The following is a 25,345-nucleotide window of genomic DNA, read 5'->3' as shown; positions in this document are numbered from 1 at the left end:
AACACACGCAGGGGTCAACCCTTTGGGCAGGAGGGTCGAGCGTTTTTGTAGAAAAGGCAATCTGGTACAAGCAAGGGGGTCGACCCTTAGACAGGAGGGGGTCGACCCTATTTTCCAGCAACTAACACAGAAATTCTGCAACATAAGAGGGTCGACCCTCCCCAGACTGGTGTTTACCTTATTTTCCAGCAACACCTCCCGAAACTTTACCAACAGGTAAGGGTCGACCCTTAGGAAGGTTGGTGTCTACCCTATTTTCCAGCGACACCTCCAGAAACATGACAACATGCAAGGGTCGACCCTTAGGAAGGCTAGTGTCAACCCCAACGCAAAATTTCTAAGTTTCCAAGGAACTTTTGACAAGAACAAATGCGACCGAACAAACCCAACGAGTTTAAATCAGATTGTACTCCTTCAAAACCAATAGACAACAACTCCAAAGACTCTCAAGATAAAAATAAGGATATTGAACACACTCTCCAAAGAATTAAAGGATACAGGCGTTACACGGTCATACCCGGGTTTGGGGTGGGACACGAGTGATTTTCGACGTCAAATGAGTCATGTACATATTGAGAAGGAATAACCAAAGATTCTATATCAAACCACAAAGTATGTTGTTCCTAGCTACTGAATATTTTCACAGAGCAACTATGAACTTTTATGGAGTTTTCACCCAATGTTATCATCCGAAGACTTTCAATAGCAGTACAAAATGGACTCCTATTTGGTCACAGCCAAATAATATATGTGTTGCTATTGGTGGAGGTGAAGGTAGTGGGTCTTGTGGGTTTAACAGCATTTGAAAACTTAATGATAACCAAAAACCAGATTGCAAATGCCCGCCAAGGTATTCTTTACTTGATTCGAACAATATGTATGGCAACTGCAAGCTAAATTTCACACAAAGCTGTTTAGAAGATGACATCAATTCTGTGGAAGATATCTACGATTTTGAGACACTAATCGATATTGATTGGCCAACATCTGACTATGAACAGTTGAAACCTGCGACTAAAGCGCAGTGCAAAAGGTCTTGCATCAATGACTGTTTTTGTGTTGTTGCCATTTTGGGAGATGGTAGTTGCTGGAAGAAGAAACTGCCACTTTCAAATGGGAGAGAGGACAATGTTGTTAATCGTCATGCTTTCTTGAAGTTTAGGAAAAGAGATCCTCGAACTCTTCTTTCTCCTCTGGTTCCAGAAACAAAGAAGAACCAGGGGACCTTAATTCTCATTGGATCGGTTCTATTGGGTAGCTTTGTGTTCATTAATTTTGTATTGATTAGTGCTGTTTGTTTGGGCTTTTTCCTTATCCACCACAGGAAAAGCATAAAAAGTCATCATGGCAATCACAATGCTGTGGAGACTAATCTTTGTTGTTTTACTTATGAAGAGCTTGTAGAAGCTACAAATGGTTTCAAGGAAGAACTGGGAAGTAAAGCTTTTGGTATTGTTTACAAAGGGGTGACACAAATGGGTTCTAGAGTTGTTGTTGCAGTGAAGAAACTAGATATGATGGTTCAAGAGAAAGAGAAGGAATTCAAAACCAAAGTAAATGTAATTGGACAGACACATCACAAGAATTTGGTCCGACTGCTCGGATTTTGTGACGAAGGACAACATCGGATGTTAGTGTACGAGTTCATGAGCAATGGAACTTTAGCAAGCTTTCTCTTTGGGGAAAAGAAGCCAAGTTGGAACCAAAGGACCCAAATTGCATTGGGGATTACCAGAGGACTTGTGTACCTACATAAAGAATGTAGTACCTAGATCATCCATTGTGATATAAAGCCTCAGAACATACTCCTGGATGATTATTACAATGCTCGGATTTCTGACTTTGGGTTGGCTAAAGTTCTGAAGTTGAATAAGAGTAAGACCAATCCTGCTACCATTAGAGGGACAATAGGGTATGTTACTGTGGAGTGGTTCAACAGAAATCCAATCATTGTAAAGGTTGATGTCTATAGCTATGGTGTGTTGCTACTGGAGATCATTTCTTGTCAAAAAAGCGTTAGTGATTTGGAGGTTGGTGAAGAAGAGAAAGTAATTCGGACTTATTGGGCTTGTGACTGCTTTCAGGAAGCAAGATTGGATACTTTGGTTGAAAACGATATGGAAGCATTAAATGACTAGAAGGGGCTACAGAGATTTCTGATGGTTGCCATTTGGTGTATTCAAGAAGATCCATCTTTGAGGCCTACAATGAGGAAGGTCACCTAGATGCTTGAAGGATTTGTTGAAGTTGATGTGCCTCCATGTCCATCTCAAGTTTCTTTTACTAGTTAGGCTTGCTTTTGTTGCTCTGCTATAGTGGTTCTGTTGTGTACGTTGTTCACTAAAAAAATAATGTATTGTCATTCAATTTGTGTGTTGTCTATAGTAAGAGAGCTCTTTAATTGAACAAATATAGTGTATGTCTCACGACCCGAACCTGCCCCCATGGGTTAAGGACGTAACCGGCCAGTAATCATGAGATTACCTACGACCTCAAACCAAACCAAATGTATTTTAACAGAGTTAATGGGGGCCAAACGGAAGCAATTTAAAACTTTGTCCATAGAGCCGTGCTTATATGCACTTTAAAACAAACCATACGCATATACGTTAATAACCCATAACGAAATACAATACCAGAAAATCCTTTACAGACAGGATCATCTAAACTGAGTCAACCCATATCACAACTACATACCGATATACACAAGATCCTTGCCAACAAGACAAAATGGAAATACATAAAAGAATGGCAAGGTTGAGTCGCGTGCGTGAGACACAAGGCTGACTCTCCAAACTCATGTTGTTCCTGGCAGACTTCACTGGGGCTGGGTTTGGACTTCTCTTGGCTCACCTACAAACACATGAATGAGTGTGAGCGATAGCCCAGTGAATAATGTCAAATACAGAAGTCATATAAATAATATGTAGAACAACATACTCCAAACGGCCTTGGGCCCAATTCACTTTCCTACTTAATATATATATAGCTAAATATAGGTCAAGTGACTGTAACTCCAAACATTCTGGCCTTTGGCCCATTCAGATCTCCATTCTTGTCAAAGCGGCCTTCAGCCCATTCGATTATGTCAAAACGGCTTTTGGCCCAATCATTTATGTCAAAACGGCCTTTGGCCCAATTATGAATGTCAAAACGCCCTTCGGCCCATTCGATTATGACAAAACGACCTTCAGCCCAATCATTTATGTCAAAATGGCCTTCGGCCCATACATTCGTATCAAAACGGCCTTCGGCCCATACATTCGTGTCAAAACGGCCTTTGGCCCATTCATTTATGTCAGAATGGCCTTCGACCCACTCATTCATTTCGAAACGGCCTTCGGCCCACTCGATTATGACAAAATGGCCTTCAGCCCAATCATTTATGTCAAAACGGCCTTCGGCCCATACATTCGTATCAAAACGGCCTACGGCCCATACATTCGTGTCAAAACGGCCTTTGGCCCATTCATTTATGTCAGAACGGCCTTCGGCCCACTCATTCATTTCGAAACGGCCTTCGGCCCACTCGATTATGACAAAACGGCCTTCAGCCCAATCATTTATTTCAAAACGGCCTTCGGCCCACTCATTCATGTCAAACGACCTTGGGTCCATTTATGTTTATCAAAACGACCTTGGGTCTATTTATGTTTATCAAAACGACCTTTGGGTCCATTCATGTTTATCAAAACGACCTTGGTTCCATTTATGTTTATCAAAATGACCTTTGGGTCCATTCATGTTTATCAAAATGACCTTGGGTCCATTTATGTTTATCAAAACGACCTTGGGTCCATTTATGTTTATTCATATCAGACTTACGTCCATAATCCCAATTAGCAATTCATAAAGCTTATAAGGGAATGGACAATTGGACATTCACAAGCATTCAAATATCGATATTACTCATAGTGATCGGCTTGTGGATTTGCCCTAGAGCTTGACCCTACACGTTTTATGAACACAAAAGGGTTATTAACAGTTCAATCCGTTCTTTAATTCACATATTCCTCTTTAGGCTTTATTATTATCTCATTAACTCATTTACAATGCTTAACATATGCCTAAGAGTGCTTGCAAGTGAAAAAGAACAGAAAACAGAACACAAAATGCAAAAACAGGATTTCAGAAAATAGGGTCCCCGCTCGAGCGTGGACTTCCCCGCTCGAGCGGACCCTTAGGTCTGCGAAAGTACTGGTTGCCTTCAGTTCCAGCTCGAGCGTGAACTCGGCCGCTAGAGTGGACTACCTGTCTACATATCTCCCCGCTCGAGCGTCAACTTCCCCGCTCGAGCGGGAACCATGTCTGCAGAAAATGCTGGGAGCTCGATTTCTCCGCTCGAGCGGCACTTCACCCGTTCGAGCGGACATCAAAAATCTGGGTTTTCCAGATTGAGTTCTTGAGCTTCATCTCGACATTCAAAGGCTCTAAATGCATGATTTCGGTCCAAACTTCACATAATCATGTACTAACATGGTACAAACATAGAATTACAACATATTGAAGCTCAATTTCATAATTTATCTACATGCATGACTCATTTTCCACCAACTCATTACCAATATAACCATTTCATGCATTCAAAGCTTCTACTTCCATGGATTGTACATGCATGTGACATATAACCTTCATTCTCGTCTCATATGATGAAAAGATGGTCAAATACATGGATTTCAACCAAAATTGCAACATGAGTCATGTAATTCAAGCTCAAATATGCAAATTTAAAACAATACATACATGCATGCATGTATAGTCTTCAAATTCATCAAAACCAACTCCTTTCATGTTCTAGATCACGAATTAATCTTCAATTCACGAAATCACAACTCAAATTCATGAGTTAGGGGTTGGTTACTCACCTAGGAGCTTTAATCTTCCAAACTCTAGTCAATTCTTGAGTTAAATCTTCAAATTCCCAAGCCAGAGCCAAAAATTGCTCAAGTCTCTTCCTTTCTCTCTCTATAACCGGCCTCTCTCTCACTCTCAACTGTCTAACTCAGATTTTGAGTTTTAAGAGAGCTAAAGGAGAGTACAATGCAAATATACAACAAGCCTCACTAACAAATATTTTAATATAAAATAATGGGGCACTTAATTTATCAATTTAATCAGTTTAAATTGACCAGAATCAATTTTCAATTAAATTTCACCGTAGGCTCTAAAAATTATGCCAACCACAATGGCGTAATCAATTTTGAGTTCTGTGGTCGATAAGGCCCTCAATTTAATTCCAAAGCAGATTATTTAAATAGATATTCCTACGGTGGACAGATAGAATTCTAGAATCACATATATCACATAATGGCACACCAAATCATATCAAACATATAATCAAATTCGTATTAAGGGCCAATTAACGCATTACGGAACAGGGGTATCACAGTCTTCCCCCCTTCAGAAAGTTTGGTCCCTCAAACTTATTTCACCCTTAGTCGAACAAAATTCGGAACACCTTTCATTCAACGGTTCTAATCCTTTTTGATAGCCATTTACTTAGTCTCAAAATCAAGCAACACTCTTTTCTCAATTAGTTAGGGACTTACATTTTCTTCCATACAAGGCTTGTATGGTGTCACACCAATCTAGAGTGTAGGCTGTGGTTGTAAGCAAAGTCTGCCAACAATGGATAGATCTTTCAAATTCCCCGAAAAATCTACTGCATAAATTTGGAGTATTTCTCCCAAAAATCTAACAAGTTCTTTCTGATCATACATCAATTTGCGGATGGAAAACAGCACCGAATCATAATTCAGTTTCGTATCAAATTCATAATTTGTCCAGATCATATACAAGAGTCATAAGTCATGATTAAGTTTACGTGATACATTCATTAGCATTAACAGAACAGAACATAACGGAACAGAACAGAACATATACACATGAGGTTACGAATAACCAGTTCCATAAGGGAACCTCCGGGTCCGGGTAACATAACAGAATAGAAGCTGAGCCCCCATTGCCTCTTGAAGGATTTTCAGAATTCAAACACATTTTAGAATTTCTCTCTAAACAATAGATACTGGGACCCCATGTAAACGAGCGATCTTATCGATGTAAACAGTGGCTAGTCTACAAGCATCATACAAAATTTTATAGGGAGAAATGGGCAACTTCAATAATTTTACCTACAATAGCCCAAATGGGACTTATACCTTGGGTGCTCAAGGTAGCCCCACAACGAAATTCGTAGCCACATATTCCCATTTCCATTCCAAAATGGAGAGAGGTTGAAGTAGTCCCGCCACTATCTGAAATTCAACTTCGACCTGTTGGCACCGAAAAATATTTAGACATATTCACCAATTGACCTCTTCAAGGTAGGTCACTAACATATTTATTTCAATGTCAGCTAACTTTATCACAGAAGTTCGGTCTATTCTGTGTCACAAAAGTTCAATTCATTCTTCAATAATTCCCCAATTCACGATCTGATTCGGTATTTAGTCCAGTGACTCATCACAATTATCCAAGGTCAATTAAAAGTCTTTAGGAATATAAGGTGGATCCAGATACTGATTCCCGAAACAACAAAGGTAACATCGAAGTAATTACCCACACAATACACATAGTCCAGACATCCCCATAATACTGATTGTAAAGTATAATAACATCGAAGCAGGCAATTTCTGACATAATACACGTGTTCTTAATTCATTCAACAGTTTACAGTTCACAATTCAATTCAATATTCAATTCCCTATTCTATCGAGTCTTTCCACATTATCTGATAGTCATCAAAAGCATAAGGCAATTCATATATAAACCTCCATAATGGCAAAGGTAGTATCAAAGGAGTCAATCACATGTTAAGCACAATTTACACATCCTCAGGGCCCCAATTACAGAATATAATGGCGCTGGGCAGGCGTTCACAAGGTGTACTGAATTCGCACACTTATGGATAATCAGGATTTTTCAAAGCTTCTTTGATGTCTATAACATCTGCATAATACCAAAGGATGACATTCCAGACAAAACAAAGGAATAATCGTCTCGGAATCAAGCACACCCGTTCACAACCGTCGGTGGCCGACTCGAGATCGATTAGTCAAACCCACCCGTACGAAACCGTCGGTGGCAAAAGGTATCTCGATCAAAGGTGCTACATAGGCTTAACGTCCCCTAGCATGAAAGGACGCCCCAAGAATGTCATCAAAACAAACATAATACCACTCACCGTAACCTGATCTTCCAAAATCCGATAACACTGAAGCAACCACTCTCCCATACACAACATATTCTGATCAGTCAAGGACAACTGTTCAGTACTGCTTATAGTCAAATCAATCTGTCATCATCAGTCCCCATAGCATCAAACCAACCAGGATGGGACAATACACAAGCATCGTTCCTTAAGACACCCAATCACGGGATTTGTACAATTCAGTTCACCTATAACACATATGTCCTCAATAGTTGAAGGTTAGTTCTCAATGGTGTTCATAGGTAAATCAATCTATTGATAGCCTACAAAAGGTCTTTCAAATAAGTCAAGCACTCCAAACGGATTCAAGTTTTGGGTCCATCAGTTTTCCTGCCAATAATAATCTGGTCATTTATTTATAGACAATTCTTAACCCCTTTTTACAAAATCAACTTAGATAGAGGTTCTTATCAATCAATCCAAGCAAAGGTCTTGTCAGATTAAATCAAACAAAGGTCCTGTCAAATTATATCCAATGAGGGTTCTATCGGGTCAATTCAGACAAAGGTTCTATTGGATCAAGTCAGATAGAAGTTTTCTCAAATAGGGTACATTTGATTCTGTAAGGCTCACTTCGTTTGTTTAGGCACATGGCTGATAGTTTCACAACTGCCCTAAATTTATCAGTTCTCAAGGTCGTATCAGAATCATTCATCACAGCTGTTCATATCAAAGTGTTTCAAATCACGTACAATACGGTATTGTCCACATAAGTTCAGGTATAGTTACATAAGCATGCAAGTGTTCATATCAGGAGGTACGTATCATAATCAGTGTAGCAGTTCCCAAAGAAGCCTTATATGCAAGAACATGGTGCACAGTAATACATTATACAAAGTTCCTCGGGTACACATAGTATGGGATTGTTATGCAAAAGTTCCAAATTAGTCACATCACCCAGTCAACTTTCTACCAATCAAAATATATGGTCTCACAATTATAGAGTTCATCATTTAGGGTGCTCAACTTGGTCACATGATTACAGAATCATAATTCCAGTGGTTTAGTCATTGAAGACGGTAACATAATAAATCACCCTGAGCATAGGTGTAGATATATATGTGCATGTGCAGAGTCAATCAATATCCCAAAACGTATTTCACAAATTTCCCCAAACGGGGCATATACCTCCAATGAATACAGTCTCGATCATGTGGGTCTAACCAATCTAGATACACATGCAGCAGATATGAAATATATGCCGATCCGAATAAAATAATATCCCAAGCGAAGATGTACAAACGTACTAATTCAGAATCAATCAACACATAAGCATTCATTTGTAAACAGTATAGATACCTGGGATAATGGTTACAACATTCTGAGTGCTTTCTGGGATGAGTGTGATTACTCCATCCTGAGTAGCAGTTCCTACCACTGGTACGGATTTAGCCAAGGCAGAGGATTCATTCACATTTCGTTCAATCCGGGGACAGTTCCTTGCCATATGGTCCATTTTACCATATCTATAACGAGCTCCAGAAGTCTGATAACAAACTCCTCGGTGTTTCTCACACTGGTGGTGGCAAAGGTTCTTGCCATAGCGGCAACTGACGCTGTTGTCTCAAGATCTCTGCCAATTCTTGTACTACTCTTTCCGGACTATCAAGTCGGGCTGTGGAAGAACCTTCCAACCCGTATGCCCTTAATTTGCTCATACTCTACACAAATTCTTATCAAACTTTACCAAATACTGGGATGCCTAATATGAAATTAAACACAAAATCACATGAGTACATTCGCACATAGGCACATTGTTATATTCTCCTTTCACATAACGTACGCAATTAATCACTTACGTAACAGATAATTGCATATTTATCAAATATCGCATGCTGAACATTTACTAAGTAATTATATACTCAAATCATGTTCATATTTCAAATAGACACCCGTAGGCATAATTGAATGCACATAAACAACTTTTCATGTATGTGCATTATAACAAAACAAACTTGTTGTACACATTAGTGTAACAATTGATATCTCATATTCGAATCATGTGTGGTACTTCTTTTAGCGTGACATATCATGTTGGTCAAGCATATCAACATATCACATACATAGGCCACGGTATTATTTCCCCCGGGCGAGGGCCTGTGCCACGATAGTATTTCCCCCGGGCTAGGGCTTCATGACCATAAGCCACAGTATTATATCCCCTGGGCAAGGGCCTCCGCTAAGGATACCACAATTATGTTCAAGGAGAATTTAGGAAATCATTCATTTATACCAAACATAACATTATACTTAATACAGAGATTCACAAGTATGCATATACCAGAGAGCATACGTATTCCAAAGGTTTACCATGCAAGCAATTTACAAATTATAGCGCATGACTGTTCATACCGAAACACTTAAGCATATTCTTGATGCTTTCAGATTTATATTTATCACGTGAATGCATCCTAGATCTTTTCTAGACGCTTATTGCTCTTTTGGACAAGTGTGTGAGTTATTAACTCGTGCTCTGATACCACTTTGTCACGACCCGAACCCGCCCCCATGGGTTAAGGACGTAACCGGCCAGTAATCATGAGATTACCTACGACCTCAAACCAAACCAAATGTATTTTAACAGAGTTAATGGGGGCCAAACGGAAGCAATTCAAAACTTTGTCTATAGAGCCGTGCTTATATGCACTTTAAAACAAACCATACGCATATACGTTAATAACCCACAACGAAATACAGTATTAGAAAATCCTTTACAGACAGGATCATCTAAACTGAGTCAACCCATATCACAACTACATACCGATATACACAAGATCCTTGCCAACAAGACAAAATGGAAATACATAGCAGAATGGCAAGGTTGAGACTCGTGTCTGAGACACAAGGCTGACTCTCCAAACTCATGTTGTTCCTGGCAGACTTCACTGGGGCTGGGTTTGGACTTCTCTTGGCTCACCTACAAACACATGAATGAGTGTGAGCGATAGCCCAGTGAATAATGTCAAATACAGAAGTCATATAAATAATATGTAGAACAACATACTCCAAATGGCCTTGGGCCCAATTCATTTTCCTAGTTAATAGATATATAGCTAAATATAGATCAAGTGACTGTAACTCCAAACATTCTGGCCTTTGGCCCATTCAGATCTCCATTCTTGTCAAAACGGCCTTCGGCCCATTCGATTATGTCAAAACGGCCTTTGGCCCAATCATTTATGTCAAAACGGCCTTTGGCCCAATCATTTATGTCAAAACGGCCTTTGGCCCAATTATGTATGTCAAAACGGCTTTCGGCCCATTCGATTATGACAAAACGGCCTTCAGCCCAATCATTTATGTCAAAACGGCCTTCGGCCCATACATTCGTATCAAAACGGCCTTCGGCCCATACATTCGTGTCAAAACGGCCTTTGGCCCATTCATTTATGCCAGAATGGCCTTCGGCCCACTCATTCATTTCGAAACAGCTTTCGGCCCACTCGATTATGACAAAACGGCCTTCAGCCCAATCATTTATGTCAAAACGGCCTTCGGCTCATACATTTGTATCAAAACGGCCTTCGGCCCATACATTCGTGTCAAAACGGCCTTTGGCCCATTCATTTATGTCAGAACGGCCTTCGGCCCACTCATTCATTTCGAAACGGCCTTCGGCCCACTCATTCATGACAAAACGGCCTTCAGCCTAATCATTTATTTCAAAACAGCCTTCGGCCCACTCATTCATGTCAAACGACCTTGGGTCCATTTATGTTTATCAAAACGACCTTGGGTCTATTTATGTTTATCAAAACGACCTTTGGGTCCATTCATGTTTATCAAAACGACCTTGGGTCCATTTATGTTTATCAAAACGACCTTTGGGTCCATTCATGTTTATCAAAACGACCTTGGGTCCATTCATGTTTATCAAAATGACCTTGGGTCCATTTATGTTTATTCATATCAGACTTACGTCCATAATCCCAATTAGCAATTCATAAAGCTTATAAGGGAATGGACAATTGGACATTCACAAGCATTCAAATATCGATATTACTCATAGTGATCGGCTTGTGGATTTGCCCTGGAGCTTGACCCTACACGTTTCATGAACACAAAAGGGTCATTAACAGTTCAATCCGTTCTTTAATTCACATATTTCTCTTTAGGCTTTATTATTATCTTATTAACTCATTTACAATGCTTAACATATGCCTAAGAGTGCTTGCAAGTGAAAAAGAACGGAAAACAGAACACAAAATGCAAAAACAGGATTTCAGAAAATAGTGTCCCCGCTCGAGCTGACCCTTAGGTCTGCGAAAGTACTGGTTGCCTTCAGTTCCAGCTCGAGCGTGAACTCGGCCGCTCGAGCGGACTACCTGTCTACATAGCTCCCCGCTCGAGCGTCAACTTCCCCGCTCGAGCGGGAACCATGTCTGCAGAAAATGCTGGGAGCTCGATTTCTCCGCTCGCGCGACACTTCACCCGCTCGAGCAGACATCGAAAATCTGGGTTTTCCAGATTGAGTTCTTGAGCTTCATCTCGACATTCAAAGGCTCTAAATGCATGATTTCGGTCCAAACTTCACATAATCATGTACTAACATGGTACAAACATAGAATTACAACATATTGAAGCTCAATTTCATAATTTATCTACATGCATGGCTCATTTTCCACCAACTCATTACCAATGTAACCATTTCATGCATTCAAAGCTTCTACTTCCATGGATTGTACATGCATGTGACATATAACCTTCATTCTCCTCTCATATGATGAAAAGATGGTCAAATACATGGATTTCAACCAAAATTGCAACATGAGTCATGTAATTCAAGCTCAAATATGCAAATTCAAAACAATACATACATGCATGCATGTATAGTCTTCAAATTCATCAAAACCAACTCCTTTCATGTTCTAGATCACAAATTAATCTTCAATTCACGAAATCACAACTCAAATTCATGAGTTAGGGGTTGGTTACTCACCTAGGAGCTTTAATCTTCCAAACTCTAGTCAATTCTTGAGTTAAATCTTCAAATTCCCGAGCTAGAGCCAAAAATTGCTCAAGTCTCTTCCTTTCTCTCTCTATAGCCGGCCTCTCTCTCACTCTCAACTGTCTAACTCAGATTTTGAGTTTTAACAGAGCTAAAGGGGAGTGCAATGCAAATATACAACAAGCCCCACTAACAAATATTTTAATATAAAATAATGGGGCACTTAATTTATCAATTTAATCAGTTTAAATTGACCAGAATCAATTTTCAATTAAATTTCACCGTAGGCTCTAAAAATTATGCCAACCACAATGGCGTAATCAATTTTGAGTTTTGTGGCCGATAAGGCCCTCAATTTAATTCCAAAGCAGATTATTCAAATAGATATTCCTATGGTGGACAGATAGAATTCTAGAATCACATATATCACATAATGGCACACCAAATCATATCAAACATATAATCAAATTCGTATTAAGGGCCAATTAACGCATTACGGAACAGGGGTATCACAGTATGGTTAGCTAAGTTTTTGAGTACAGGCAGGTTCATCGTGTATTGACAGGTTTTGTCTTGTGTTGTTCCTATTATATGGCATAGACTCCCATTTATATGATTAGAAAGTACTCATTGAAACTCTTTATATTTAAAAGCAAAGACTTAAAACAATTTTTGGGATAGTCAGACAGGATGGTTTCATGACCCCAAACAGTTGAAACATTTTGTTAATACTCGAAGAGAAATTTGGTTTTGCTAAAGAGATAGTATAACCGTGGCATCACGGAAGGAAATCACACTCTTAGTGGAATTTCAAAAACGCCGCCTTAGGTCTGAAAAACGTTACCTAAGAAAAACCAACATTTCTAATTTGTGTCGCAGTCGCAGCTGCCGTCTTAGGCTTATGGCATTTCAAAAACATCAATAATGTATTAGGACGACGATTATGAAAAATGTTGCTATATCCTAATATCCTAACGTCTGTCACCATCTTTCCATCTCTCTTAACTAATGATGTCATAACCAACATTTAGTGGCACTTTCAAGAAACACCACATTTTTTTTTTGGAACTTCCAAACTCTTATCATACCAATTTTAGCTTATTGGTTTAAAAATAAAATTCTAGTATTCCACCAAATCAAAAAAGCATTTGAAAATTCTCTCCCCCCGCCCAAAAAAAAAAAAAAATTGATCATTTGAAAAAGAAAAAACAATATCATAAGGTGACCATTATTCCTACAAAACCAAATATTGTCTTGAAACCACACAATCTATTGTTTTAGGCTCAAAATGGAAGAAAATTGGAGAGGGGGGGGGGGGGAAACATAGGGTGATGAAATAAAGAACCTATTCTTATATATATATATATGTAGTAAGTTGAGTCAACCTTTTTAGACATTTAGCTAAGACCTAATTGACTTGTAAGAGATTTCTTGTATTCACACCATATAAAATCCTTGTACAAACTTCTTCCATATACTCCTAAAACTCCCATTAGTCATCACCTACATCAAAACCAATTAAAACCCAAAGATCAGTTAGGTTCACAAACCAATAAAAAGTAAAAACCAACACACACACACACACAAATGGCTAAGAATGTAAACAAAGAAAAACCCATTGAAGAAAAAAAGAAAATTACCAAATCTTTTTTTAGAAAACTTATCAACCTAATCACAGTTTATAAAACAAGAAAACTCTATGAACTACAAAAAGAAAAATCAAGGGAATAACAACAATTCAACATCCTCTTACCCAAATAAACAGTAATCATTGACAACATAGTTTTCAAGTAGACAACTATTAGTGTTCTTCTTAGTTTTCAAATAGACAATAATCAAAGCAAAATCAACCTACTAGTTAATCACTACTCAATGCAATAGAGCCATACACAAAATTAGCTCACCATAATGAGCTCTAGCAGAGGGATGACATCTACATCCAGTAATATCTAATTCTTGAGGACCGCCTAACATTGATGTGTGCCAAGAAGCCATAAATAATTGAGAGCCCCCATCAGGTCCTCCAACAAAACTCCTAGTATAATCAGGTATCAACTATAACAGAAAAGAAAACTTGCGACAAAACAAATAATGCAAAAAAGGAAAATTTCAATATTATCACTAAAGCATTTGCTAATAGTTTTGTATAAAATATTAACAAAGATTGTGTGAAATATCCATGACATCAACACATAGCAAACAAGAAAAACAAACAGCAAGTCACCAATTCACTTGATAAAAGATGTTTAAAATTCTACAATCTTCTAAAAAGTTCATACCAAATATGCATTTTGGTAAGAAGATATTACTTAAAGAGTGAAAAATCTAAAAGCCCCAGAGATATTGATTCGTGATTATGTTTCAATTTAAATAGTGAATTCCAATCCCAATCAAACAAGCAATAACAAATCAAATAACGATTTAACTTTGAAAAAACCACAATTGGAGCGCCTACAATTGTGATAAAAAAACCACAGGCCAAAGTCATAAATCAATCTACTAAGAAGATAAAATGGAATTATACATGTGTACCCTCAATTACCGAGTGAATGCATGCCCAAATTGAACTGACCCCGATGTGTCTCTTCCACCACATTCTTCTTCTTGGAATTGTCTTACCCAACGTTGAATCCACAACGTTGATGTCGAATCCACAATGATAAGCCATTCCGAAACCCACCAAAGCTTCAGGCCCAAGTTCCTTAGAATCCACTAAAGAACACCTCTCTCTTTTGTGAATAAAAGATTAAAGATAAACCACTTGATGAAACCAATATGAAACTCGTAGATCTACCGATCACTCTCAAATCATCAAGGAAACACTAACAAAAATACCTTCCAATAACACTTATAGAAATACCTTACAATATAGAAAACCTCGGTAGCACTGCTCTCCCAGAATTTGGATGGCTTCAACCTTAAAAATAGCAAACGGCGCACTTTATAATAAACAGATTCAGGAAGACAGCTCCAGTGTACACTTCACCACTCGAGTGGTATGAGTAAAGGTGATGCAAAACATATAGGCCAACCGCTCGAGCACAACATTCACCTCTCGAGCTGTAAAACTTGCTTCCTAGAAGTTCAGTTTGCTAGCAGAGATAGTGGATGCTCCTATTCACCGCTTGAGCACAAAAATGACCGCTTGTAGACACCCCATTTTTGACCGACCTTAAGATTCAGACGTCATCGATTGAGCGCTCGGTGATTGCGCATGTTGTGCTCGTTTCGAGGTTTCGGAGTTCTTTGCTTAGAGCTTCACCTTCGGACCTCAGGACCCTTTGTATTTTAACTCAATCCGTGGACCAAGTCTTGTTTTCTCTTCTCGGTGGGAGGGAGAGGTCTTGTAGACCATCTCTCAGTGGTCGTAGGCTACTGTTCCCATTTGGAGACTAGTTTCTGATTTTCGGAGCCATCGGCCGTGCGCCTCGGCTCGGGACCGCTTAACATTCTCTGTTTGGCATGATTTTTGGAACACACCTCGTTTTCTCTATCTAGAGGGAAACTATGCTCCGGGAGGCCACTTTTGCAGTTGTACGCCACTTTTGATGCTCGGCAGCTGGTTTTCGGGGCTCCCGGCGGCGCGCCTTGCCTCCCGAACCCTCGTCTTGCATCCGTTTTGGTTTGTCTTGGGTACAAACCTTACTTTCCTTGTTTGGGAAGTGGTACAAGGGTGCTTGTATCCTTGGAGACCACTCTTCTCCCCGTCAATCGATTTTCTGGTCGGGAAACTGGTTTTCTTGGTCTTTGGGCCACATTTTCTGGTTTTCCACCCCACCATTGGCTTGCTTTCAGTGTGGAGACCACCAATTCCCCCTGCCGACCACTTTTTTACCTCGGAGACCACTTTGGGTGGTCGACCGACCACTAAAAGTAGCAGGCCGACCACATTTTCTGGTCGGCAACTTTCCTTCTATTTTATTAGACTGAATGGATGCCAGCTGTGCCAGCTGGAGGGCACATACTGTATCCTCCATTGTGTATAGAGGGATTGCATCCAAGTTTTAGCTTCTTGAGGAAGCTTTAAACTTTGTTCCTCTATAAGAGAGGCTCTCCCTCTCCATGGCAGAGGTTCTGAATTTTGCCTAAGGCACAAGTGTATATCTCCCTCTATATCTCTATATTTGGTGCCTAAAGTGTGTGTTGTTCTTCACCTTTACACCACAACTCTTAACCATACACCCCACCATTGAACTGAGGTTCTTGGAGGACCTTTTCAGAGGTTGAAAAGCTGATTTTTGACTGAGAAACTTGCTGGTATTGCAGTGCTTCATGGGTAATCTTTTTTCTCCTCTTTTAAGCTTTGTCTTGATCATTCTCTTAGCCATACTTGCATGCTTATTTGAGCTTTGTTTTCAACTAAAAAAAGCTTCATTTTTGAGCACTTAACATGTTTGTTTAAGGCCTCTTGGGTCCTGAGGGTCTCCTACCCTTTTGCATGCCTTGTTTGGCCTTGTTTTGTGCCATGCCTTAGGGCCTTTGAGCTAATCCTTGCTTGGCCTTTTAGCAATTGAAATCCAGTGGATTTTTAGTGGTTGGCATGTGGTTTTGAGGTCCTAAATTAGAGAGGGGTGACCCTCTCTCTTTTTGTTTTGTTTACTTGCATTTTGGCCTATCAAAGGAGCATACATTTTCATACTTTCAAGGCTTGGTTTAGGAACTTTTTGGTGACTTTTAGGGCATGCCTAGACTCTATCCATGGTTGGTTCGGTCATCCTTGGCATGCTTCTCATATATGTAGTGTATTCCCATTTATGGCTCATCAAGGTAGCATATCAATCTAGCATGTTTTAGCTCCATTTCCGTGGGTTTTTGGTCATCATTTGACATATCATGACTCTGTTTTTGGCTAGTTTAGTAGCCTTTTACATGTTCCATATGCTTGTAGTGTAAATCTTGTTTACTAGCTTGGTTCGCATGATGTTTTGGCTCTTTATTCTAGCACATTTTGGCTTTGCTCCAACATGGTTTTGTTCATATTTTGGATTGCCTTAGCTCTGTTTTGAGGCCTCTTGGTTGAATGATGCTTTCCATGCATGCTTGTTGTGTAATAGCCTTGACTAGCTTTAAGTTTTGAGGTCTCTTGCATGCTTAACTAGAGATATTTGCATGTTTTGGCATCATTGGGAATGTTATTTCAGAGCATGTAGGGCAGCTATACTTTCATATTTTCCACTCTTTAAGTGCTTTTTAGAGTTATGCTTTTATGCCCTATTTGTGAGCCATTGCATGAGCCCCATTTTTGTGCCTTTCAAAGCCATCATCCCAACTCATTTTGCTGCTATTTTGGCCTGCATAGGGTATGTTTGGGGTTGGTATGGTCATTTGAGCATCGCCTTGCATGCCTCTAGGGTAATATGCTTCACTAGCTTTCGATGCTTGAGCCTTTTAACATGCATTGCGTGAGTTGTTTGCATGATTCGAAGTCATTTTGTATCCCATTTCAGTGCTGGAACACATGCCATTGTACTCCATGTTTCATCTTTTCAATGCTCTTGGAGAGTTGTATTTTGTGCCTTAGGCTTAGGCCATTGCATTATACATGTTTGTGTGTGTTTTGGTGCCTTGATTTCATCATCAATGGCCGCTGATTCGGACATGGCTGAGGCCTATTCATTTCAGTTTAAGTCCATTGCGCATTGAGTATGTCATGTAGTTCGTAGCATTGAGCATGCCATGTTGTTACATGATTGATCATTGCACTTGTGCATGCCATTTTCATTGCATTATGTATGTTGGTTACCACGTGCATTGTGTATGTTAGTGTTATGGGCGTTGTGTATGCCATATAGTTCATAGCATCGTGTATGCTAGTTTGCATTATCATCCCTTGCATGCTTGCATGTCCAAGTTGTGTTGCATTAAGCTGCATGATTGAGTCGCATTGTGCATGCCATGTTTGTTGCATTGTGTTTGGAATAGGCGTTAGTCTAAACACGGGAAACGAGGGACGTTTCATACTTGAAGTGATGAAACGTACCTCGATTCCCGGTTGCCGACACTCTTGACTATACATGACGGAGTTCTAGGTTTTAGGTGTTTGTATGTGCATTCATTCCATATTAAGTTGCGCAATTCGGCCCCTCGGCCATCATGCATCGAGATGCGTGATTGGTGGACTGAGGGCCGAGACCTACACTCACTTGAGCTTATGTAATGATAGGGAGGGTGGTCGCGCATACATGTGTTGCAAATACTTTGCCATGCCCCTTTCTTGCCCTCTGTTGCAGAAAATTAGAAACCAGCAGCAAAAACTGGTCGGCCGACCATATAAAGTGGCTGGCCAACCACTTTTTCTAGTTTTCACCACAAAAAGTGGTCGGCAGGTGGTCTCCAAGGCCAATATCTGGTATGCAGTATCCCTACAGATTCCCAAGGTGGAGTTTTATCTCTCTGGAGCTTGGTGCAAGTTTCTGAGATCAATTGCAAATAGAGGCAAATCGGGGCGTCGCGAGGGATTTTTGAACAAGGCGACTCGAGCATGTAGGCATCCTTTGTCATCCAAAGCAGAGCTGAGGCAGCCTACATCATATAGTTTATATGCTTATTTAATTGCTAACTTAGTTAATTTGTTAATTAGTTAGAGTTGTGTAATAATTAGTTGTAGCTTGTTATTTATTCTGTTGTGTAATAACTAGTTTAATTAGATTAACTTTAGCTAGTTGGTTCTGTATTATTCATTCAGACCCTCCGTTGAGAGGGCACAACTATTGTAAATAAGTGTGCGTGTGTGTGATACATGTCTTCCAACCCCCATTTCTTTCTCCCTTTTATTTACCAGCTTATGATGGTTAGTTTTAGGGCATGTTTCAATTAGCATCCTTATGCTCGCACGTTTGCATCTATTCATCTGTCTTGCATGCACCGGGCTCGGCGCATCATACTAACTGCATTGTATTTCAATTCCTCTTTGAATACATGTATCAAATTGCATTTCACATGACATTTTAGAATAGCTGAGCCTATCTTAGTTACAGTTTGTATGTGTTGCATTAGGCATTGTTGACATAGCTAGGATCATGCATTGATTTCTAACACAGCTTTTGTTTTGGCTCGGAGTACTCGATAAGTGTTTATGCTTTAGCATCCTTGCATGTGTGTGAGTGACTGCCATGATAGCATGCTTGCCATGAGGCTAACTGCTTATGTGATATAACTGCCTGAATGCCTGTGGGTGAAGTTGGATTACTTGAATTGGAACAATTCATTAATTGCGAGTTTTGAGCCCACTTGAGAGTGGCAAATCACCATGTTTTCTAAAGCCCACTTGAGGGTGGAAAAATTCACATTTTAGCCTACTTGCGAGTAGCAAACCGCTTTCAAAAACAAACATGAGATGTTTTGTTCCAAGTTAGGCGATCCAGTCTATACTTGTATGCTGTGCGCATCACATAGTAATTCTAGGTTAATAACCGGAATAAGAGCACATGTGTTTTCAAAAACAAGATATCATGTTAGTAAAGGCCGATCTTTGATCGGACGAGCGGGGGTGCTCATTGCATGACCTTCCCCTCTCGTACCCAAGTTCCCGAGCCGAGGCAACTTTGGTGATGACAGACACGTGGCCTTAGGCAGAAGTCAGGGTTTCCTAAATTTCCCAAAAATAAAATATTTAGGTGGCGACTCTGTATCTAGCGAAGCAGTCCATGTTTGGCACTTCTTTCTAAAAATCAGTTTTTCAAAACGATTTGCCGGATTTGGACTCTTTGGTGATTTATCAATCTTGCATTGCACTTTGCAAGATCACATTAAGAACCGTGACATTTGAGTCCAAACTGTAGTGAGCCCAAATGAATAAAACGGGATTTTCCCGGGACGTTCGGGCGCATCTACAGTTTCTGGCGACTTTGTTGGGGAGTTAGAGAACTTGACTTGAACTCATGATGTGTTGTTTTGATTACACTTATGTGTTTCTTTGCATTATATTTGCATTGGTGTGCCTAGGACACCGTGTTTGCCATCTGCTATTCCTAAACGGTTTGCCGCGGCTGTGCGCCATAAGGCTGACCGGTTACGGGCTCTGCCACGATGGGAACACAAACCCCAGTTTTTTATCGGGGCACCCCTTTTTGACCATTCAACCTAGTGCATATCGGAATCCATAGTGACCATTCCAAACTAGGACAGGTTGCTTACCTGATTGTAGGTTGTTTGAAACTGCTGTGTGCATAGTGAAACCCTAGTTCTTGACGAAACTAGGACAGGAAAACCCTACCCCTCCATAGGGGTGTTTTGGCTTTCACTTGCTTGCTATGTTCTTTTAGAGTGTGCCTCTACAGGTTGCATGTATCAATTTGCAAGTCTGAGTATCAGGCCTGCGGGCATCAGTGTTTTAAGAATCAGTTATATCTGCGGGCGTCAGATTCAGATTTGGGGCAGTGGTTTGGAAATAATGATCAGTAGTTGAGAACAGTATATTCAGCTTACAAATTCCAACTGTGTGTTGTCATACCGACTGTGTGTTGTGTTTATTTAAGCCGTTATGCTGTCCGTTTTTCTAGTTGTTTATTTCCTTATTATGCTTTATTTATGTTTTTGCTAGGTAGTTTAGCATAATTGCTTCCGACCAAGCAGATATTCCCTAAGCACTCTGGACTAGAGGTCGCAGACTCCATCGATCTGAGGATCTAATAGACGGACAACCAGTGTTCCACTCTTTACCCCTGGTTGCCAGACGGAGGTCGGTAAGGCGCAGTGTATCGGTACCGCAGTTGCCAGATCAGTGGTCTTTGAGTAGTCAGGTTGAGATTTTTGAGTCTACTGCAGATACAGATATACCGGTAGTTCAGCTAGATCAGGGCAGTATGGAAGGAATGGAAGAGATGATGCGTCAGCTCCAAGAGAGTATGAAAACCATGCAGTAGGACACTGCTCGTCAAGAAAAATTTGCCAAACAACAGGCTGAGATCATGGCCCAACAGGCGGAGTTAATTACCAGGCTACAACAGCAAACCGGAGCATCCGCTTTACACCAAGCTCCTCTCCCACCAAGAGTGCCAATACTCGGAGAGATAGCTAATGTCCAGGAAGATACGGACATTCCGACAGGGTCGGTTCCCATCTCCAATCCTACCCCAGCTATCCAAAGCGTAGACCAACCTACTAGATTCTCCCTTTGAGTTTGAGGTGGACCCCACGGCATTAAAAGTGAGCAAGCTTGAAAAGCTATTCAGGAAATCTCAAGGTGTCAAGTCCATTCCAGATATTGAGGATAGGTACACCGACTCGGCTGTGACGTTGCCGGACCGGTTTAACATGCTACACATTGACCGTTTTGATGGTTCCGACGATCCTATGGTGCATCTGCGGTTGTTTTCAAACATACTTAGGCCGATGGCCCTCACCAGACTACAGAAGCTTTCTCTATTTGGCCGGACCCTGTCGGGTGTAGCGGCCATTTGGTATGCAAAATTGGAAGATTCCGTCAAGAGAAACTGGGAGGAGATGGCCGAGGCCTTCGTAGCTCAATACTCTTACAATACACAGATAGAGATTACAACCTGTGATCTCGAGACGACTAGACAGGAGCCGAATGAGAGTTTCTCTGATTTTGTGACTCGCTGGAGGGCCAAGGCCTCGATAATGACCATTAGGCCGACTGACAAAGATCAAATACGGATGGTTGTGTGCAACCTCCAGCCCAAGCTCATGTAAAAGATGATCGTCCTCCCTCTCCCCACTTTTGGAGATCTATATGAGATTGGGGTACAAATCGAGGACGCCTTGAAACAGGATCTGATTGATAATGATAGAGAGCAGCCCAGGAGGACTTTTAACCGCAGTACGAATGCAGGCACAAGCAGTGCTACAGCTGCCAGAGCTTCAGATGTGAGCATGGTCACCACCACCACCCCAAGAACCCTTATAGCTACACCATTCACCGGCGCGTCCGGAAGTAACTCACAAACAACCAAGTACCCACCTCAAGGCCAAAGAACCTTCACCCCACTATACATGTCTTTGTCCAAGGCATTGGGGGTTTTGATCAGGAAAGGGCACTTGAAGCCCCTAGAGCCACGGCCGTTGCTAGAAAAACTTCCCCCCTTCCACAACCCAGCTAAATACTGCGCGTTTCACCAACAGCATGGTCATGACACCGACCAGTGCTATAGATTGCGTCATGAGATTCAGGATCTCGTTGACAACAGGGTGATCGTGCCTCCGGAGAAACCGAATGTCATAACCAACCCTCTCCCACCACATAACCAAGCTCCACCTCCCAAACGCATCAATTCAATCCAAACTGGGGTTGTGTCATACGACCCTAGCATATACATCACCCCGTCTCACCTACCCAAGCCAGAGGTGTTCATTCCTGATAGCACTGACTTATGCATGTTGGACATCTCTCGAACCCAACCTGAACCAATGGTGGTGACTATCGAAGATAGAACAAGGATGACTTCGAAGGAGAGTGGGACTAGTGATTCAGGGTCTGAGGATTTTGGGAGCTCTGCCGAGGAGATATACAATCCGTATGGCTACATTACGTCAGCAGGCCAGGTTAGGCAAAATGTGGAATTGCCAATAGGGGCAGAGATTTGCGTAGTACGGGAAGATGGACTTGATCAGAGGCTAGATGACTTAGCGGATCTGGAAGAGGACATTGCTAACCTTCAGTTTGTCAACGAACAAGATCCAGGAGACATGACAGTCAACTGGTTTGATTTTGATGGGTCAGCAGAGGTTACAGGATGGCTTGATGACCAACCAGATGTTGTTGAAGAATCTCAGCCAGAACAGGGCCTGTCAGGGACAAGGACATCAGTTGTGGCCAGAAGGGCCGAAAATCAGAATGCAACGCTGGAGAGCGCCAGTGCCAAGAATTTTGCTTGGGATTTGGGTATTTTGAATACAGGAGATGTAGAACAGCAGGTTGCACTGAAGCAGTTTGAACGGGAAGGGATCGAAGATTCTGAGAGAGCTAGAAAGGCCAAAGCCCCTGTGGGGACTGAACGTGCTGTGTGCACAAGAACAGAGCCTGCTATGAGCACATGGACGGAAGGCACTGTGAGTACAGGGATCGTTGTAACAGAGCTGGACAGGTGTCTGTCGGCTGCCGATGGCATGTGGTGGGAAGACGATAACCTATGTCTTGCCCACACTGATAAGGACTGGGGGAATAACCAGCCAGATAATACCTGGTATATTGGCGAAGTTGACCACATGCCTAGGAGCGGGCGGTATTTCAAATCGCTACACCTAGATCAACCATAGGTGTCCGGAAAGGACAAAGAGGCAGAGAAGCAGAAAGAAAAGTTACTCGAAGAAGAGGCTGTGCTGAAACAGTTGAAAAAGATACAGGCAGACATCTCCATCTGGGGACTGCTTATGGCTTCGCGAGTTCATAGACAAGCTGTCCTATCTACAATGGACAAGGCCAAACTCTTAATAGACACCACGCTTGAGTAGCTGGTAGGATTGCTTTTTTCGGGAGGGGCTTACCCGATGTTGACCTTTTCCGACAAGGAACTACCGCCCAAGGGCGCAAACCACAACAAACCACTCTACATCTCTGTGAAATGTAGAGACAAGTGGATACCGGTGTTCTTGTCGACACAGGATCCGCCATTAACGTATGTTTGTCAAGGACAGCATATGCAATTGGATTGAAGCCCGCGGACTTCGTACCTACTGCCTAGGTGATTCGAGCATATGACAACACTAGTAGAGAAGTGATGGGGACTGTGCAGATTCAGACTCAGGTTGGTCTAGAACAAAACGATATTGACTTTCATGTCTTGGACGTTCCCACAACCTTTAATTTACTCCTAGGGCGGCCGTGGCTACACCAGGTGAGGGCGGTCTCTTCTACCCTACATCAGATGTTGAAATATCTCCACGGGAAGGGGGTTGCTATAGTTTTTAGGAACTCGTCAATCCATTCACCGCCAGAGGTGTCTACACCAGTTTTGGAAATTGAGCATGGCACAGAGGATATATTCCTATCAGGATTTACCCTCGCTGAGGCCCGGGTCGTACAGAACATCTTGGCTGTTGATGAAGGGTTGTATGTTAGCGTTCAGTCAGTATACCTTATGAACAACTCCAACACATCCCTGCGACGGGACTAGGATGAAGTGGCCAGAAGGGCATTACAGTATCGGTCGAAGTGCTGCACAACCCACATACTTTTGGTTTGGGTTATCTGCCCACCAAAGAGGACTGGGTGAGGAAAGGCAAGGAGATGACTTGGAGAGCCAGAGCAAAGCAGGCGGGGAAACCTTATGAGTTAACACACCGACCCATCCAGGGTACCCTACGGACGCTTTGTCCGGGAGGGGGAGGATTTTCCATTCTGCAGCTTTCCAGTGCCATGGTTGAACGCAGAGAAGCGTCGCTTGCCAGGGTTTGAGATCTTCTTTGACCTGCAGTTATCTGGGGATGATGTTGCCGAGGATCAGACAGACCCACCAGCTGAAGTTGAGCAGTGTGGGAAAGTGGATTCTGAGAACATCGAGATTGAAATGGAGGTTGCACTGGCTTGTCTATTTTCAGATCCTCTGATCATACAGAAGTGCTTGGGGGATAACTTCTCGGTGAATATGATTGGGAATGAAATGGTTGCGAGCCAACTTTCAAACATTTTGGATGCATCCATCGCACCCTCCCTCATCTGGCAATACGAGGAGGGATTTTTATCAAGCAGCACCGGGTCAGGTAGTGAGCCAGAATCTGATTCCACCCAGTCTGTAGAGTCGAAATCAGGTTCTAGCTTGTCTGAGTCTGGTATTCCTGGGGGTGACAACCGAGATGCCACAGTCCTGTCTAGGTCGTCTTTTTCTTTCTCTTTTGAGTCTGTTGTAACAGAGGAATCAGACGATTTGGAAGTGATTAATGAGAATGGAATGGCTGTGGTTTCTGAGTACTTTTCTGTGCCTTTGATTTATTGTATTAATCAGGACTTTCAAAATTTTGATGAAAATGACGAGGAAGAAATTCCTTCGATTTTACAACGATTAATTGATCAAGAGCAGGAGAGATTTGTTAAACCCTTGGTTGATGAAATCACTATAGTTAATGTTGGTACTAAGAAGGACCCGCGGCTGGTCCAGATCGGGTCCACGTTGTCTTCGGAGGAGCGCGAGCGCTTAGTTGCCTTATTAAAAGATTTCAAAGATGTTTTCGCGTGGTCCTACGAAGACATGCTTGGAATCGATCCTGAGATTGTACAGCACCGGATCCCT

At 41.5% G+C, this 25,345-nt stretch overlaps 1 pseudogene; it reads left to right on the top strand.

Moving 5' to 3' along the window:
- Nucleotides 1-875: 875 nt before the first annotated feature.
- On the top strand, nucleotides 876-2,138 carry LOC145814153 (G-type lectin S-receptor-like serine/threonine-protein kinase LECRK3; annotated as a pseudogene).
- Nucleotides 2,139-25,345: the final 23,207 nt, after the last annotated feature.

Source organism: Camellia sinensis, unplaced genomic scaffold (genome assembly GCF_055761805.1).
Source record: "Camellia sinensis isolate YWXY unplaced genomic scaffold, ASM5576180v1 Unanchor1, whole genome shotgun sequence".
In the NCBI taxonomy this organism is placed as follows: domain Eukaryota; kingdom Viridiplantae; phylum Streptophyta; class Magnoliopsida; order Ericales; family Theaceae; genus Camellia; species Camellia sinensis.
This window is presented reverse-complemented; position numbering and strand designations above follow the sequence as displayed.